This window comes from Pipistrellus kuhlii, unplaced genomic scaffold (assembly GCF_014108245.1).
Source record: "Pipistrellus kuhlii isolate mPipKuh1 unplaced genomic scaffold, mPipKuh1.p scaffold_m20_p_2, whole genome shotgun sequence".
NCBI lineage: Eukaryota > Metazoa > Chordata > Mammalia > Chiroptera > Vespertilionidae > Pipistrellus > Pipistrellus kuhlii.
In genome coordinates this window covers 51,369,252-51,382,980 of record NW_023425515.1, presented here as the reverse complement: position 1 = coordinate 51,382,980, position 13,729 = coordinate 51,369,252, and positions in this window count along the sequence as shown.

Genomic DNA, 13,729 nt, shown 5'->3' with positions numbered 1-13,729 from the left:
ATCCAGAAGCCAGTGTACCTAGTGGTCAGTGTGAGACACCAGATTTCAACTCCTTACATCCATAAGTGACACATTCGGAAGGCAGACTCAGTGAGCACCAAAGCCCCATTGAAATAAGGCCTGTACCATAAGCATGTCTCCAGAGCAGCAGTTCTTCCATTATAGACACAGCGGGTCCTCATAGCCAATTGGTCTAGAGGTCAATTTCTCCTAGTGTACCAACAGCAATCAAGGCTTAACTACACCAAGACTTTGCACTCAGCCCACAAAGGGGTGTACCAAGAGTGACCACCTTAGGCGATGGGGAATCTGAGCTACTGGCCTCTATAGGTCTCCGACCACACAAAGCCACTCTATCAACACAGGGAGGCAGCCAAAATGCGGAGACACATAAGCATGTCACGAATGGGAGAGATGGAGGAAAGTAAACTACCGATGACACAGAGTTCAGAACCACATTTATAAGGTTACTCAAGAATCTTTTAAAAACTCCTGAGAAACTTGAAGAGACCTCCAAGGAACTTAGTGAGACCTTCAAGGACCTTAATGAGAGTAAAAAAAAAAAAAAAAAAAAAAAAAGGAAAAGGACTAGTAAGAAATTAAGCATACACTGTCGGAAGTAAAGAATATACAGAAACTCAACTGTAAATCAACATACCCTAAGAGTCAAACCAAAGATCTGGAATATGAGGAAGCAAAAAACACCCAACCAGAGAGAGGGAAAGAAAGAAGAATCCAAAAATGTGAGGATAGTGTAAGGAGCCTCTGGGGCAACTTTAAGCATACCAACATCCGGATTTTTGGGGTGCCAGAAGGAGAGAAATAGCAGGATATTGAAGGCCTATTGGAAGAAATAATGACAAAACTTTCCCTATCTAGTGAAAGAAATAGACTTACAAATTCAGGAAGTGCACAGAACCACAAACAAAAGGAACCCAAAAGGTACCACACAAAGGCACATCATAATTAAAATGCCAAGGGCAAAAGACAAAGAAAGAATCTTGAAAGCAGTAAGAGAAAAACAGTTAGTTACCTACAAGGGAGTACCCATCTGACTATCAGCTGCTTTCTCAACAGAAACTATGCAGGCCAGAATAGAGTGGAAAGAAATATTCAAAGTGATGAACAACAAAAACCTACAACCAAGATTACTCTACCCAGCAAAGCTATCATTCAGAATTGAAGGTCAGATAAAGAGTTTCACAGACAAGAAAAAGCTAAAGGAGTTCATCACCTCCAAACCAGGATTACATGAAATGCTGCAGGGTATTCTTTAAGAAGAGAAAAAAGAAGACAAAGGTAAAGGTAAAAATTATGAAAAATAAAAAGATATCAAATACGTACCTACCAACAAGTGAATCTAAAAGTCAAGTGAATAAAAAATCTGAAGAACAGAATGGACTGGTGAATATAATAGAATAAGGGACATAGAAAGAGAGGGGTCTGACAATTCTCAGAGGGAAGGGGGGCTGAGGGGTGTGGGAAGAGATTGGACAAAAATCTTACACCTATGGATGAAGACAGTGGCAGGGGTTAAGGGTATGGGGTGGGGTGGGGAATCAGGTGGAGGGGAGCTATGGGGAAGAAGGAAAGAGAAACACCTGTAAATAATCTGAACAATAAAGATTTATTATAAAATAAAAAAAGAATTTTTTAAAAAAAGTTAGGTACATTGCCTGATATATAAAGAGAGAGAGAGAGAGAAAGAGAGAGAGAGAGAGAGAGAGAGAGAGAGAGAGAGAGAGAGGAGAGAATAGTGAAATTTCTTTATGTCCATGCCTTTATTTCATTGACAGATTTTGGGATTTAGGGAGAAGTTGATATGTAGGGTGGAGATTTTATTTATTTTAATTTGGATATATGACTGATTTATGGAAACAGGAAAAAAAAATACCTCTTCCACAGATTAAAGGCTTATAGAATGTAAGGGCTTGAGATATCCACCTTATTGTATGTAGAATAACTTGCAAGTGTGTGCTTTCTGACTGGCGATAGATATATCCAAATATCCTGAATTTGAGACTGCAGGAGGAAGGACAGGCTCATTTCTTCAGAAGGTGCTCTGGTTGGGCTGTGAATACAAATGGATTGAGCAGATGGCACCAGTTCTCAATCACTGATGCTGTAAAATGACATCCCGAGTTATGTCAGGGGCTGACTTCCCCAAGGATCAGATGCTGACCTGAAATGTAATGTGCAGGATGTTTAGGGAGTGTCCTTGAGCATCTGAGTCAATAAGTCCTTCCTCAAAGGGGACTCTGTGTGGTAAATCACTGTGTCCAACAGAAGTTGCCAAGTATTTCAAAAAAGATGAAAACTGGCTGAGTATGGCTCGTCCGTTTGGCTTCGAAGTATGACTTTGGAGAAAAATCTCAAGATTCCAACCAGGGCAATGAGTTTCAAGTGGAACTGATTGAGCTGTGAGAAAAGGAGACTCAGGTAGTTATCGCTTCCCTGGAGTTTTAGGGATGATTTTAGGAACTCCTGGGTTCTGAAATTTCTGGTTATGTGGCCAAATTCTGGGCAAAGTTTTTGTTAACTCATATCTATGAATCTATTTTAGTTTCTGGTGTTTGGATTTGACCACATCTTTCATTACTCATTGGACTTGAGAAAAAAATTTTTTGAAGTAAAATTAGTAAGGACACAGGATTTAATAAAAAACATATGTGGATGTTGTATTGTTAAAAGCCACTTTTCTTGTACCCTATGATAACATCCCCAAAACAGAAAAGAAAAAGGATTTCTCTATTTATGGAAGAAGAAAGTAACAGTGTCACATGGGCATCCCTAAACCAATCCCACTAGAAGGGAATGAGATGACTAAAACTGGTGTAGCCCAACCATTGGTCAAATGTGGTCCCGAGAAGGTATCTATTTACCTAAGTACTTTGCTGCTCAGTATCTAAACAAAGTTAAGTTCTAAGGAGGAAGGAGACACTGCCTTTGAGTAAGTAACCAACCTAATCCAAGTGTTGGTCACATTAGTAAGGATTAACCAACTCAAAGTGGTCATAGCAATATTAATACAAGACAAATGGACTTTAAGACAATGAGAATGAATAAAGGAGAAAGAGTGTTACTTATTAATGACAAAAAGGAACAATTTACTTGGATGATATAAAAATTATGAATCTTAATACAGTTTTAAATCAAGCAAAAGCACAAGAAGATAAATTAAGTAAAAAGTGGTGAAATTATAGTAGTCCCCCCTAACCCAGTTTTACTTTCCATGGTAAAAAAATGGTTAGAAAATATTAAATTTCCCCAACCATCAAAATCATCTGCTCCTGACATCTAACCATCAACATTGTCATGGCTCAATGATCCAGGATCACCAGAAGCAGATGATCCTCCTTCTGATGTATCATCAAAAAATCAATGGTAGTTCACCTCACTTCATCTAATTACATAGGCATTTTATCATTTCACATAATCACAAGAAGAATAGTGAATATATAGTACAACAATATATTTTGAAAGAGACCATAATCACATAACTTTTGATATACTATCCTATATAATAAAAGGGTAATGTGAAAATCTACCGAACTGCGGTATGACCTGTCACTATGATACACACTGACCACCAGGGGGAAGATGCTCAACACAGGAGCTGCCCTCTGGTGGTCAGTGTGCTCCCACAGGGGGAGCACAGCTCAGCCACAGATGGGCTGAGGGCTGATGAGCAGAGCCCTCCCACCTCTGTGGCAGCACTAAGGGAAGCAGGCCTAAGCCCTAAGTAGGACATCCTTAGTCATCAGTCAGTCAGCTCCTGAGGGCTCCTGGACTGCGAATGTCATGCACTGGCCCTCTAGTAGTATTATAATTATTCTATTTTATTATTAACTAGTGTTAATCTCTTAGTGTGACTGACTTACAAATTGAGCTTTATCATAGGTATGTACATATAAGGAATAGTATATATATAAGATCCTTTACAATCTGCAGTTATAGGCATTCACTGGGGGGCAGCAGGGTCTTGGAATGTATCTTGTGAAAATAATGGGGGACTATTGTACAAAGATAAATTAACAAGATATATGAGACTCCATACCCTCACTACCACAGCTTTGTTATTTGGACCACATAAATATAAATGGGCCGAAACTGGTTTGGCTCAGTGGTAGAGCGTCTGTCTGCGGACTGAAAGGTCCGAGGTTCGATTCCGGTCAGGGGCATGTACGTTGGTTGCGGGCACATCCCCGGTAGGGGGTGTGCAAGAGGCAGCTGGTCGATGTATCTCTCTCATAGACGTTTCTATCTCTCTCCCTTCCTCTCTGTAAAAAATCAATAAAATATATTTTAAAAAATAAATAAATATGAATGGTTAATTTGGCTTGTGGGTAGAACTGGACTCAAATGTAGGAGACAGAAATATTCCCTGCCCTGAGGAAGAGGAAACTATAGGTAGGAGAGATGAGGCAAGGACAAGGCCATTGAGGGACACTGCTGTGAACTCTCAACAGTTCTAGCAGCTGGACAATGGGTTTATTTGACTGAAAAAGAGATATGGACAGAGCATCACTATGTAAGTATAGCATCCTGCTGAGCTCTGGAGCAAGATCGCCTGTGTTTATATTTCAGCCTGATCAGTAGCTAGTTGTGTAGCCATGGGGAAAGATTTTTAACCTTTTTGTGCTTCAGTTTCTTCATAGTAAAATGGAGTTAATATTAATTTTTCTATAAATTTGATATTAGTATTAATTATTAACCTTTATGATTAATTTATTGCATTTGTCCATGTTTTATGATTTTCAAAGACATTTATTTCTTCCAGGATAGATTTTTCAAAAGTCATGAATACATGAATGAATGTTTGTATTGGTAACTGATTGGCTGTAAGAATGAAGGGAAGCAATCAATTTTAAAACCTACTGGACTACAGGAATATAAGTACAATTATACTAATGTGGTTTGGGGCTGGGGAGAGAAGGGTAGTGTACTCTATCAGACTGTTCTATCTGCTAACACTACCTCTGTAGGGAGAAAGGTAGAGTTTTGTGCTGGAGCTAGCAGATATCACCACTTTAGGATGCAATTGTTACTATAAGCAGACCCATAAGGGCTACAACCCACAAAGGAAAACTGTTGTTAAGTTTGCTGCTGGTGAGATGGTCACTGTAGCAGTCTTTTTAAAAAAATATATATATATATTTTATTAATTTTTTACAGAGAGGAAGGGAGAGAGATAGAGAGCTAGAAATGTCGATGAGAGAGAAACATCGGCCAGCTGCCTTTTGCACACCCCCTACCGGGGATGTGCCCACAACCAACGTACATGCCCCTGACTGGAATTGAACCTGGGACCTTTCGGTCCGCAGACTGATGCTCTACCACTGAGCCAAACCAGCTTTGGCACTATAGCAGTCTTGACAATTGATTTCTTCCTCTGAGGGGTGCCATTCGTAAAACATTTACATAATGCTTAGCGGGGGAATGACATAATAACGTTACATTTTCTGTACCTTTCCCAGGAGCAATTAGTGGTAGTAGATGTATTTGGGCTTTTGCTTCCCTCTCCTTTGGTGTCCATGCTAACCAGAAGTCTTTCTTTAATTCTACACTCAAGGAAGCAGCAGTTGGATTCTGTGTCATACAAAAGGAAAGCTGAGTGGTGACACCTGTGTAATTATATTTCACCCAGATACTTCCTTGTCCCACCTGTAGTCCCCCTGGATGACCAAGGTGCTTGGTATTATTGGTGACTATAGGCGAAGGGCATGGTGTGGGGCTGGGGAGAGGGGGGCAGTTTCTCTATCACAACCCAAATAAGGGTCTTACCCATGTCGGCCAGGAACATAAGTCCAATATACTTCCCCGTTTGCCCCTGGTAGTATTACCACACCACTGATGGCTGCTGCATGGCAAGGAAAACATTCTCAGGTGTTCTTGGGGTTTTTGTCTCCTCACAAATTTGCTTAGCTTTCTGGACTGTCTTCTTCACCATCCCCCAGGTCATTTCTGGGATGTTTCTCATCTGTCTCATTCCCCTTCCATTCCTTATCTTCATTGTGTTGCTTGGGGCTATTGCTTTTTGGGGCTGGAGTAGTTGTCTGTCTGCAGCTGCAGATACAGGACGAGGCTCCAGCTGCAAAGTCCTTGCTAAAATGGCCAGTTCCTCCCTTGGATCCATGTTGAAGTTTAATATTCCTTGCAGGGATCCACATGGGCTTGGAGGAGTTTTCTGGAAATACACAAGCATATCCTCAACAAAATGTCAAAGGGTTGAGACCCTTCCATAAACCGGACTCGGGATCTTTCCATTTAACCAAACCATTTTCCTTTGGTTTATTCTGACACCAGTGTAATTCCATAGGTATCTTGCCATCAGCATTACAAGTGAAAAAATTTAAAGTAATTAAGGTTTGGTGTAGTCTACCTACAGGAGATTTCTCCAGCATCACTACTCCCCCTTTTTTTGTTTTTCAAGTTGAAATTTTAGCTGCTGGTGTTGGTGTTCTAGAATTGTCTGTCCTTGGAAATTGTATGGTATTCCCGTATGTGTTGAATTTTCCATTTTATACAAAATTGCTGGAAATGACAGCTTGTGTATGCAGGTCCATTATCAGTTTTAATAGTTTTTGGAATTCCTATGATGGCAAAAGCCGCTAGGCAATGATTAATAACCTGTTTTGTTGTTTCTCCTATAGATGCAGTGGCCCATAGGACCTTTGAAAAGGTATCTACAGAGATATGCAATGCCCCCAGCCATCCAAATGGAGTATATTACATCCATTTGTCAGATATGGTCCCTTATCAATCTTTGAGGGTTAATCCCTGTATTAGGCCCTTGAAGCAGATGTAACATGCAAGTGGGACATACCTTGATAATCTGTTTTGCCTACTGTCTAGTGATTGAGAATTTGTTTAGACAACATTTTGGCAAGCTGATGAGTTTCTGGGGCCTGTTTTAATAAAGCAACCAATTGATCAGCATATGCATTTCCTTTTGTTAAAGGATCAGACAGGCGGGTATGAGCCCTGATATGAGTAATATAAAAGGGATATTATCTTTGCTGTACAATTTGCTGTATCTGTTTAAATAATATAAATAGACTTTGGTCACTGAGGCATTTTAATTGAGCAGTGTCAATTCTATTTACCAGGCCAGCAGCATAGGCAGAATCAGAAATAATATTAAAAGGCTCTTGGAAATCCTGCAATGCAAACTTGATAGCTTGTAATTCTATTCTTTGCACAGAAGTGTGACTGGTCTGAATTCATTGCATATAAGCAGCTTTACCATTAGATGAACCATCAGTAATGCTCCAGGAATAGGCTCCTGCCTACTATTTTTTAAAAAAAAAATAATAATAATAGGGGTGTAATATAAAAATTGTAGTAACTTGTTTTTTAGTAGCTGACAACTGAGTTCCCCTGAATATCCACTTAGTCCAATCTGCCAATTTAAATCAGCCTGAAATAACATTTCTAATTGCTTTCCAGTGGAGGGGAGATAGATGCATTGGGGTTCTTCTCCTCTAAGCTATCTGTAGCGCTTTCTGAGTTGTGATATTGAACCATGAATTCTATATATGTAATCACAGTTTTAGAGGATCTATGCCCTATGTGGACCCACTCGATAATATTTGGAGAGTTCTTATTTTGGAAAATAATTCCAGTGGGACTATTTGCAGTAGGATTAATTTGTTCTAATAAAGGTAATTCAGGCTGAACCTGTGCTACTTGGGCTGAGGAGATTGCCTACTCAATTTTTTGTAACTCCTTCCTAGCTTCATTTGTTAATGTTCAGGGTGAAAAAAGATTAGAGACACCCCTAAGTATATTAAATAAATTCATCATTTCTCTGGTAGAGACTTTTTGATAAGGTCTTAATCAATTAATGACCCCTAATAATTTTTGAAAGTCATTTAAGGTTTTAAGGCACTCCTTTGTAATTCCACTTTTTGAGGCCTAATACATTGGTTTTCAATTATGGTTCCTAGATATTTGAAAGGCATTTCTCTATGTACCTTTTCTGGGGCAATCTTTGAGCCTCATTTAGGGAGTTCCTTCTCTAATTGGGAACACATTGCTAAAGTCTGCTCCTCCTGTGGGTTTGATAAGAGCAAGTCATCCATATAATGGATAATGTAATATTGGGAATATTTGTTAGATAGCTTGAGCTATATATTTTTGAGACAAAGTGGGGCTATTGGCCATTCCTTGAGGCAAAACTTTCCTTTGATATCTTTTCATAGGCTTTATATTATTAATAGATGGCACTGAAAATACAAGTTTTTCTCTCTCTTGAACCATGACCAGCATGGCTAGGAGCAGACATGTCCTGAGTAGGGGCAACAAGGGATTGAAAAAAGGAAAGAGACAGATACAGAGATAATAGGAAAAGCTGGGACCAGGTGGGGCCCAGCCCTCTGATGGAGAGGCAGCAACCCAGAGCTAGTGCAGCATGTTTATTATACACAGCATGATACTAGGAAGTTATACTAAAGTTTAAGACAAAGGAAATTATGTGAAATCATGGTTAAAGATCAAGCTGCAATTCTTCATTCTTGTGGCTTCTTTGTAATTGTCACTCCTGGCTGAACTTAGATAATGAAACCCACTCCCTAGTGCCTGAGCTAAAGGTCAGGCCAAAAACATACCTGCCTCTGGTATTCTCTGTACTTGTGTGACTTTTTCCTTCCCAAAATCAGGGAAATTTTCTGACATTATTTCTTCAAATAGGTTTTCTAACCTTTGTTCTTAGGTTTCTAGGTATGTTTCTAGGACGTGGCTTTGCTGATGCCATTGAATTTGGCTGACACTCAGCTCATACGCCTTCACAGGCACTCTCTACAGAAAAGGCAAATCTTTGTTTATCTTGAAGTGGCAAGACAAAAATAAATAAAAAAATATTTTTTAAAAAGTGACATCGATGAAAGAGAAACATTGACCAGCTGCCTCTTGCACACTTCCTACTGGGAATGTGCCTGCAACCAAGGTACATGCCCTTGACTGGAATCAAACCTAGGAACTTTCAGTCTGCAGACCAACGCTCTATCCACTGAGCAAAACTGTTTAGGTCTTGATGTCTTATTGTTGAAGCATTTAGCACGTTTATGTTTAAAGTTCTATTGATAGTTATTTGTAGCCATTTTTATTTTTTGTGCCTGTGTTCCTTCTTCTCTTTTTATTTCTTCTTTTTACACCAGTCCCTTTAGCCTTTCTTGCATTGCTGGCTTAATGGTTTAAACCTCCTTAGCCTTTTTTTTTTTCTTTTTTCTTTTTTTCTGTGAAGCTCCTTATTTCCCCTTCAATTTTGTATTATAACCTTGTTGAATAGAGTATTTTTGGATTCAGTCCCTTGCTTTGCATCACTTTGTAAACTTTCCATTTCTTTCTGGCCTGATGTGTTTCTACTGTGAAATGATTTGATAATCTAATGGGAGATCCTTTATATGTAACTTTCTGTCTTTCTCTTGCAGCCATTAAGATTCTCTCTTTGTCCTGAATGTTTGTCATCGTAATTATGAGGTATCTTGGTGCAGGTCTTTTCAGGTTCACTTTGAGATTCTCTGTGCTTGTGTGACTTTTTCTTCCCCAAATCAAGGAAATTTTCTGATATTACTTCTTCAAATAGGTTTTCTAACCTTTGTTCCTCTTTCTTTCATTTTGGCACCCCTATTGTTTGTATGTTGCTTCATTTCATGTTGTCCCAAAGCTCCCTTAGGCTCTCCTCTTGTCTTTTAATTTTTTTCTCCAATTGTAGTTCAGTTTGTGTGTATTTTGCTTCCTTGTCTTCTAATTTGCTAATTTGCTCTTCCACTGGAAAAAATATTCTTGCAGCATTTGAAAACTATTATTCAATTTAGCAAAGCAGGAGCCCATGTCACTCGAGAAATAAGAGAAGTACTAACATATGTTTTCTTTTTCTTTAAAAAAAATATTTTATTGATTTTTTACAGAGAGGGAGAGGAGAGAGAGCTAGAAACATCGATGAAAGAGAGACATCGACCACCTGCCTCCTGCACACCCCACACCAGGGATGTGCCCACAACCAATGTACATGCCCTTGACGGGAATCGAACCTTGGACCTTCCAGTCTGCAGACTGACGCTCTATCCACTGAGTCAAACCGGTTTTGGAGACATATGTTTTCATTTTCTCATTTTCATTTCACTTATTAATGTGAATAAAAGTATCGACCAACTTTTATGTCAATTGCAGCCATAGATTATTTGAAATTTACAAAAATAATAATAAAATAATAATATTTTATTATTATTTGTAAATTAAGTGCTATACAATGTTTATATTTTTAAAATTTATAATTAACAAAGACATATATGCAAACTGTTTTGTTTTTTTCACCAGAGAGCTGGTTGTTCAATATTTAACAGTATATCACAGGTAATCAAGCATGGCATAGTGTAAAAAAATATTGTTTTTCTTTTTAAGTATATCCTAGATTGTACTCTTTCTGAGAGTTAATGCTTGTTTTGAGATAAATGCATGTGTGTCTCATTCAATGGTTACCTATTAGATCACCAGGAAGGATCTTTACTCTTCATCCCACACAAATTTGGAAAGACCTAGTTTATTCTGGACTGTTCTGTAGAAGCCTCCCTCCACTTCCCAGCCGATGGTAGTATCAGTGAACCTAAATGACTCCTGTGGGAACATGTACATGAGGAATTACTGTTCTGGCAGAATGAAAGGTATTGGAGACCGTGGAGGTTTGAAGAAGATGAATTTCCTGAAAGGGACATGAGCATAGGAAGCAAAGCCAGTAATGGGTGTCCATCATAGCTCTCAGTCACACAGCAGTGACTGTTTCCCCACAAGGCGTCCCACCCCAAACCACAAGTAAAATCAGAATCCTCTTCTCCGTAGTTTGGGGTCTGGAACTGGGCAAAAACGTATTGTTTCTCTCACATCACTGTTTTCAGGAAATAAAATCTCCGCAGACTGAACTTGGAGTGGTAACAGAAAGGTAATAGAGTGGATGGCTTGCTTCACTTCTTGAAAAGTCACATCCTATTCAGGGGACCTAGGCCAGGAGTTTCAGGGACAAGGACAAGAGGTGCTCACAACTCGCTGGTTTAGACAGATGGGCAAAGCACCCTTTTCCAGTGTACATTGCAATGGGTGAAATGGGGAGGGTTTGTAAAGAAGTATTGAGAAGTTGAAAGGAGACTGATGAAGTTTGCATAGAAGGTTGTAAGAACCTGAAAAGGGAAATTTAGAAAGGGAAGGTCAGCTCAAAACTGCAGCTGTAATTTCTATATTAAGACCAGCTGTGGCTCCCAGTTGGCATGGTTCAGGGGTTGAGGGTTGACCTATGAAACAAGATTTGATTCCTGGACAGGGCACATGTCTGGGTTGCAGGCTCAATACTCAGGATGAGGTGTGCAGGAGGCAGCTAATCAATTATTCTCTCTCATCACTGAAGTTTCTATCTCCCTCCCCCTCTTCCTTCTGCTTGGAAATCAATAAAATACTTTTTTTTCTTCTTCTTTTTTAATATCAGCTGTGGCTATGAGGTGAAAGGAGAACCTAGATCAGCCATGTGAACATGGCTACTCCTATGTTGGAAGGTCACTGTTCCCAGGCCTGGAGAGGACCCTTGCTTCCCTGGAAGGAAATGAGTTTCAGGAGGCAGACACCTCCTGGAGAATTGAGAGAGGATAAGCACACTGTGGGAAATGGGAGGGTGAATAGGTTTAAAACAACCCAGGAGAGAAGACAAGGGCTGATGACAGTCAACAACTTCCTTCTTGTAGAACTTCCTTTCCTTGACTTTCAAGACCTGCCCACCTGATCCTCTGTTACTTTTGCCCAATCTGCCCAGGGATGATGAGTGGAACTTGAATGTCAAGGCACACTGCTGATAATGAAATAAATGCTAGAAAGAAAAACAGCAATGGCTGGCTAAAACTTCTACTGTAAAGGGTGGGGCAAAATTGGTAGCTTTACAGTTGTTTATATGGAAAATTAATACAATAATTAATAAATAATAATAATACAAGAATAACCTATGTGTTTCACATATAACTATAAACCTACTTTTGCCTCACCCATAAATATAGGGTTTAATTTCACTCTAATTTATTTCTTGAAAATGATGATATGAGGAAAAAGAGAAACTCTCTGCCCAGTTTCGAACCCCCAAACTCTGGGGAAAAAAGGACATTGATTTTACTTGTGGATTGGGGTGGGACGCCTTGTGGGGAAGTAGTCACTGCTGTGTGGCTGAGAGCTATGACTTGCCCTTCTGGGTCCTCCCCATTTCCTGAAGACCAAGCTGGTTAGAACTGGATGATGAGCACCACCTGCAGGTAGAAAACTGGAGGGAAAAAACAAAACTGAATACAGTTCAACATTCTTATGGATCAGAACAAAATCCCAGTGAACTCTCTTTGGCCTATCTCTGAAATTTAGGTTCTTTTTGACTAGGGGACAATATGTCAGGTCCAGTCCTGCAGGGGGAAGCAGCCCTAATTTTGGCAGAATCTGAGAGACCTCACTACCTCCTTTGCAGAGGAAACAGAATCCACCAGGGAAGGACTTTCATACCTTCCATCAACAGTCACTCAGAATTCCCCACTTCTCTACTCCATCTCCACCTGTTCCTGGTGCGTGGGAAGTGTCCCCTCCTCAGGTTACTACTGCCTCCAGGATTCCATCCCACCTTCCCCACAACCTGATCTTCAACCTTCCCTTCACTTCTTTCTACCAATATTTAAACATGCCTAAGACTCTTCCATCTTAAAAATATTTTCAAAGCCAGAAAACAAACATAATAACTGCCTGATCTTTTAACCCCATAAACTGCTGCCTAGTTATTTTTTCCTTCAGTCACAGTTCTGGAAGAGCTGACTTTGCTTGTCTCCACTTCATTCCCTTCCTTTCCTCTGTCCAAGGCCATCTCTATCCTGCCCTGACTAGGAGACAGTGCTTGCAAGGTCCTTAGCAGTCCAAGAGACACTTCTCTGACCTCATGCACTGGTAGTGTGTGAATGATAATCGCTCCCTCTCACTGGAAACACTCTTGTATTATGGACCAAGGATACACACATTCTTAGCCTCCTTTCCAACTTTCTGGCCTCCCTGGGTGTTTCTACCTGGTAGATGTCATTATGATCTAGCTCAGCGATTTTCAATCATTTTCATCTCATGGCACACATAATCCAATCATTTAAATTCTGGGGCACACCGAAAAATATATCTTTTGGCAATCTGACAAAAAAAATAGGTTACATTTTGATTCATTCACACCAGACGGCTATTGTTGTGTTGGCTGTTGTCATATTTTTACTTGACTAAGAGAAGAGAGGTCAATGACCCTGACTAAATACTCAGGTATTGCATGTTTCAAAAATTCTGTGGCACACCGGGTGAAAATCACAGATGCAGCTGGTTGCTCATGCCATCTGTCATCCGTGAGCTTCTTCTCTCACTGCCCACATCCTTCATCCAGTCCCCCAGCTGTGCCTTCAGTATGGATTTGGAATCCTATCTTTTCTCAGAAGGCCCTCCTCTGCCAGCACCCTGGTCTCAGCCACTGCCATCTCTCACCTGGGACAATACAGTAGCCACTTGGAGGTCTCCCTGCCTCTTCTCTAGCTGCCACAACAGCCAGTGATTCTGTGCAGGTACAACACAATGGCATGCCCTCTTCTCAAACCTCAGGTCACATCTCACCTCCCCATAAGCCCTCCCTGAGCCCCTCCTAATTTGTTCCATTCTGTGAAACCTATGTATTCCTTCCATGAGCACTCAT